Source organism: Symphalangus syndactylus, chromosome 23 (assembly GCF_028878055.3).
Source record: "Symphalangus syndactylus isolate Jambi chromosome 23, NHGRI_mSymSyn1-v2.1_pri, whole genome shotgun sequence".
Lineage (NCBI taxonomy): Eukaryota > Metazoa > Chordata > Mammalia > Primates > Hylobatidae > Symphalangus > Symphalangus syndactylus.
The window spans coordinates 58,357,809-58,363,966 of NC_072445.2; positions in this window are offsets into that span (position 1 = coordinate 58,357,809).

Genomic DNA, 6,158 nt, shown 5'->3' on the forward strand with positions numbered 1-6,158 from the left:
GGTTTATTTCAACTGATGACCAGCTAAAGATAAATAAGATAAATCATAACTATAATAAAAATAAAGAAGAATAAGAAAGCAAATAAAGAAATAAGTAATTTTAAAAGAATAAAAACAAATTTAAAAATAAGTTTTAAAAACAGGACATTTTATATACTCTCAACTGGCTATTTCTGTACTCCCAGGGCATAAGCTGAACATAAATGACACTAAATAGAAACCCTAAAAAGAAATGGAACAGAATTCCCAATGATGAAACCTGGTGCTTCAGGAAAATTCCAGCGTTAGAAGACATTGTGTTTGGAATGAATCCCCCTACACACTATTACCAAATAAAGTTGTGCCAGGGCAGAATTTGAAGTTTTGTGAATTTGTTTTTAGGTTTATAAATTGATTTAGGCTTCAGGAATTTCTAAATTTCTGCCAAGTCTAAATAGCTCTTTGTGGTAAGGCTATTAGCCTGTCAACTAGATATCACCAAAGGTCTTCATGAAGTACAAGTGGAAAAATAAGAGACAATTGCACTTTGCATGGATAGCTAAAAATATTTTCCAGTCCCAAATACTCATCAAGTAAAAAAAAAAATCAGAGTATGGGCCTTATATCAGGACACTAGTATTTTCTTTGGGACTCTTACTTTTTTATATACAGGCCATATGTACTTTGCTAGTATTCTACAATATATAATAGAATTTGGCAATATAAATAACTTGTGGACTTATTTATATAAAAATTATATAAAGGTATAAAAAGTTTTCATTTTCACTTGCATATTTAATGCATTGCTTTTGTAAAAAGGAGTACATTTATTTGAAGATAGAATTACCTAGAACATAAACGATGTATGGTTGCAGAATAAACACATTTGAAATGACTTCTTTAATTAATTTTTGAATTTTGAATTTTGCTTTATTTAATGTTGATTTTTTTTTTTAAACCATAGCAGGGTACGTTTTTCTTTTGCTACCCGGCTCTACTCTTGGCCAAACCTCCCAGCCCATGGATGAGAATTCTGCTGTGTATCAATGGATATGCATGCTTTGTTTTGCTTTATTCTGAGGGGATCTGTTTCTTCCCATAGCAGAAAAAGCAAAGTTGCCTACAAAGCCATAAGGCATAAGATGGTGGTAATTCTTTGTGTCGACATCTATTTTAGGACGTTTTAAAAGTAGGTACTTTTTTAGTATTTTCAAAGGGGTCTGTCCATATTTCATCTTGATACGTTCTTTTCTGCCTAGCACAGTGTCTTGCCTATGGGAAGCATCATATACGTTTTAAATATATCTATACATTTTAATTGAATGCTAATAAATTACTCCCCCAACTCAGTAATAATGGACAGAAGGCCAAATGGAAGTGAGGGTGTGGTCATACTCGGAAGGGATTCTTGAAACTATCCGGTAGAAATAAGGCTTCTATTAATAAATCAGTCAATTCAGTTAAACACTAGACTAGTTTCCATTTAATCAGCTTCTGAATTTTGGGTGTACAAGAAAAATAGTGTACGGTTTGGGTGAGTCTGGTTTGTTTTGTGTTTTCCACTATGAAAAACATCAGAACCACTAGAGGTCACTCCAGTTATTAGCAAGAACTGGTTAGACTCGTCTTTGTCTTAAAGGACAAGGCAGCTCTTGCAAGCCTGCCTAAATTTTGCCATCAGCAGAAGCAGAATAAAAGTTAACTTAAATGCTCATAAATGGTCAGTACAAGTCTATGGTTTGCTCTGTCCCATTACGCCATCCTGATTTATCTTCCTCCGTACCACTTCTTTCTGCTGTACCATTTCAATAATAACCTCAGCAGCTGTGTCTACTGTGTGTTTATTATGCATCAGGCAACATTCCAAGGATTTTGCATCATTATCATCTTTACTTTGCACAGCAACCCTATGAGGGCTGTACCATTACTGCTACCATTTTACAGAAGATAAAATCAAGGCTCAGAAAATTCACAGAGCTGAGTGACAAGGCTGAGATTCAAACCCAGAGCCCACACTGGTAAACACAAATCGGATCCCGTTAACAACAGTGGGGTATGTTTGACTCTTGTTTTCTATTTAAACAACAGGTTTAAATGTTGTAACAGGGGAAAAGTTTAGGAATGCATGTATGTGGCAACAGGAAGCACTTTGGCATCCCTCAAATCATACTCTACAGGTCAGGCAAATGCAGAGGGGTGTGTGTGTGTGTGTGTGTGTGTGTGTGTGTGTGTGTGTGTGTGTATTTGGGAGGAGAGAGAGAATAGAGGGGAGTATGGAAAATGAATCTTAACAAGTTAAAGGTGGGATTGCTGTTTGACATAGTCAAATGGCCAGGCCAGCAGACCCATAAGTCTATCACTTCCAAGTGACCTATCCAAAAGAAAAATAAAACACACCTTCCCAACCCTGCCATTAAAAAGATAGTACTCAATCCGAGCAGCGGTTGTGTACTGTGTCTAAAGCCATGAAAGCACCTTTTCTACAGCATCTCAGAACATCTTCAACAATTTGGTGAAAGACCCAGGAACTCTTATTCACACCCTGCTTTAAGCATAGAGAGCTCTGCTGGCTCAACAAAGCATTTTTTGCCCCCAAGGAATGGTAGTATCTATGTATTTACCTAATATCCGTGCCTGTGGCAAGCCTGACTTAGATGAAGAAGTGGAGGCTGAGGGAATTTAAAGACACTTGCCTCATGTTACAAAGCAAGTCAACACAGATGGAGTTTAGCATCCCCAGCCCTGGGGTTTCCACTCAGTTCTTGGGCTGCTAGGGCCCTGCATTGTGCTCGTTGGTATTAAACCTGAAGATCTCCCTTGTAGAATGTTCTCACAGGATCCCGCTCACCAAAAGGTGACGGAGGATTACAGTTTACCCTAACAAGGCCAACATCTTAATCTCATAATGAAACCTTCTGAGGATCCCCTCTGCTTTCACTCTGAGCCCCCATAAAAACCAGTCACTCTGTATACCCCTCCACCAAATGGTCGCTGCGATTGGCACCTGTCCTGGCCTGTGCCTTTGGAATGGAAAGTCAGGATAGTTTCAAAGTTTCATATACAATAACAGGAAAAAAAAATGAAACAAAGGAACATTTTAAGCAGCAGTCCCCACCTCTGAGCTGTTTCTTTCCAATCTCAGCCAAAGCTTTGCATACCTCAAATCCCTTGAGAGCAGAGAAGACTATAAAACCAACAGTTAAGATTTGTTTTTGGTGGGGGCAGAGGGGGGCCACAACAGAGGAAATAAAAATTGTTATAAGCTTTATCTTCTAGCATAGCTTGCTGCCTTTCACAGTGTTCTAAATGACAGACAGAGTTGAGAAGAAGGAAAAATTGAACTCCAATTTATTTATCTCACACTCTCTATCATTAGTACAAGAAGTAGTATTTGCTGGAAAGATGTTAAAGTAGCATTTGCATTTCAAGTCAATCTTCACATTTTAGCTTATATATAAGGAACAATAAAAGTCATAGATTAAAGACTCTTTTCAACTTGAAAGGTGGGAAAACAGGATTTAAAGGAAGAGAAAGAGGAAAACTGGTAATAGATTGTGTCCTATATAACAATCAATATTCTCTAGTTGATGGGTTCATTAGCTGTTAAAACCAAGAGCCTTTCTGGAGAAAAATCATTATAAAAAGTACCATGCATGGGGCTCACTGTTGTCAGAGAGGTAATGGTTATGCTAGAAAGTTCTCTGAAGAAGAAATCTGAAGAACTGCATCTTAGTGCATGTCAATTTCTCAGAACCTCAGTTTCTTCACTTAGAAAACCTGAGTAATAATATTCTATCGTTTCTTTCTTGTTAATCTTTCTTGTAGACATGCTTTATATCATAGATATTTTATTAGAATCAAACAAGCCTTTCAATGTAATAGACGCAAGAAAAAATTTTATTAGATGGCATCTTTCAATTAAGGTCTCAAAAAATTCTCAGTTGAGTATTCCCATTTTTATGATTTAGAAAGATACATAACAAAGGCAGATAAAGAGATCATGTTAAATCATTTGCTTTAAGTTCCCCTTAAATTTAGCTAGTGTCACCAATGGAGTTGTAATGACCAGTACATTCTTCCACTTGCCAGGACAAACACCTTGCTGTCAATCTTAGCTTCTTTCTTTCTCTGACGCTCCCAATTCATTCCAATAGGAAGTCCTGTGTGGTCTCTATTTGTGACATATATCCAGCATCTGACTACTTCTCATTGCTTCCATTGTCACCTCCCTGGTCCGGGACACTAACTGCACTACTGCAACTGCCTCCTAACTGCTTCCACCTGGGCATCTCCCCACAAATCTATTCTCAAAACAGCAACCAGAGGGATACTTCAAGATGCAAGTTAGACCATTTTCCTCCTCTGCATCAAATGCTCCAATGGCTCTCATCTCCCTCAGAGAAGCAAATCCTTTCAATAGGCTCCAAGGCTGTCTACATCTCGCCCTCTGCTAACTCACTATTTTCCACCATGCACCCATGCCGGCCTTTGCACTGTTCCCTGAACACAGTTACATTTGCATCTCAAGACTCCCATGCCTTTGTTCTCTCTGCCTGGGTTGCTCTTTCTCCAGATATCCCCATGTTCTCACCTCATCTCACTCACCTTCTCATGTGCTTCTGAAAAGTCACTCTCTCCGTGAGGTCCTTTCTCAGCTTTATATTTAAAATCGAAATCCACCACAACCCGCAGGATTGCCCGGCCCCCTTCCCTTTTTATTGTTCTCCACACTATCTCCCATCTTCCCATCTTCTAATACCTACTTTACTTAGTTCTTTGTTGCTTGCTTTTCTCCTCCCCCATTAAATAACTCTTTTTAAAATTATAATTGCCACATTTATTTTAGATTCGGGGGGTACGTGTGCAGGGTTGTTACATGGGTACATTGCATGATGCTGAGGTTTGAGGTATGAATGATCTTGTCCCCCAGGTAGTGAGTATAGTATCCAGTAGGTAGTTTCTCAGCTTTTGCCTTCCTCCCCTTCTCCTCCCTCTAGGAGTCCCCAGAATTTTTGTCTCTTTAGTTGTCTGTTCATCCCCAGAGCTTAGAATAGTGCTTGGCATATAACAGGTGCTCAATGACTATTTGCTCAATGAGTAAATGATACAATAGAGACCCAGACACCTCAGCCTTAGAATGTTTGACTTCTCCTAAGAACCCAGGAAACTTCTATTTCACTTATCATACCTAATTCACAGTCTCTTTGTAAGGTAGGTGTTTTTAACCCATATTTTACTGGGGGAAAATGACATACCAGGTTGTTATCTTCCTTTAAGTCATATAAACAGTTAAAGAGGAACTTCATGAGAGGCCTAGGCTTTTGGACCCAAAATTTTCACATCCTTCACTCCCCCAGGTCCCCCAAAGAGCAGGGTAAATTTTCAAAGCTGAAGTGTTATCATGTTTTGTGGATCATATCTTTTGCACATGATGCCCAGAACTTCCATTCTATATTATAAAACTATTGCTTGAAGTAATTATTTATCCAAGGAACTTAAATTCTTTACAAACATTTCTATTTGCAGAGGTAAGTGTGTCTTTTTATAGTTTACTTACAATTGGGTTTTCCAGTATCTGCAATTAGATTAAAATACATAAGTTCACTAGATTTGTAACCACGTCTCCATCCCAATTTCCATTTTAGAAAAGAAAAAAGTTCTTTAGACTTTAGAAGGACTTTGATATTGGATTGATCTTCAGAAAGATCTTTGAACTAATAACTCAATTTAGCACAATTAATTCATTCAACTACCCCATAAGCCACAGTAAATCACCACTCAGAAAGCCCAACCACTTGGGCCACTGGGGCACTTTTCAAAATGATTCGGTTTATGGGGCAGTCCTAAAAATGTCATTCTGTTTATCCAGGCATCTAGGAATGATGGCAAGTCTGAACACTACCAAGATATCACCTTCACTAATGATGCCTATGATGTGGTGAGAGAGATGCTGTTTTTCTTGCTGCTGTTCCCAGGGTAGCCTTTAGAAAACAAAGGCCTCAGCTATGTAGATTCTGTGGTGAAGCAATGTTCAAAGAGGTTATTCCTAGAATCATGGCAGTAGCAGACAGAGACTTACAGAGGTTATCAGATCTATGTCTTTCCCTTCCAGCAGGATGATATCAACCACACAGCATGGCCTAAGAGATGGCTGACTGGCTTATGCACTCTAGATCATT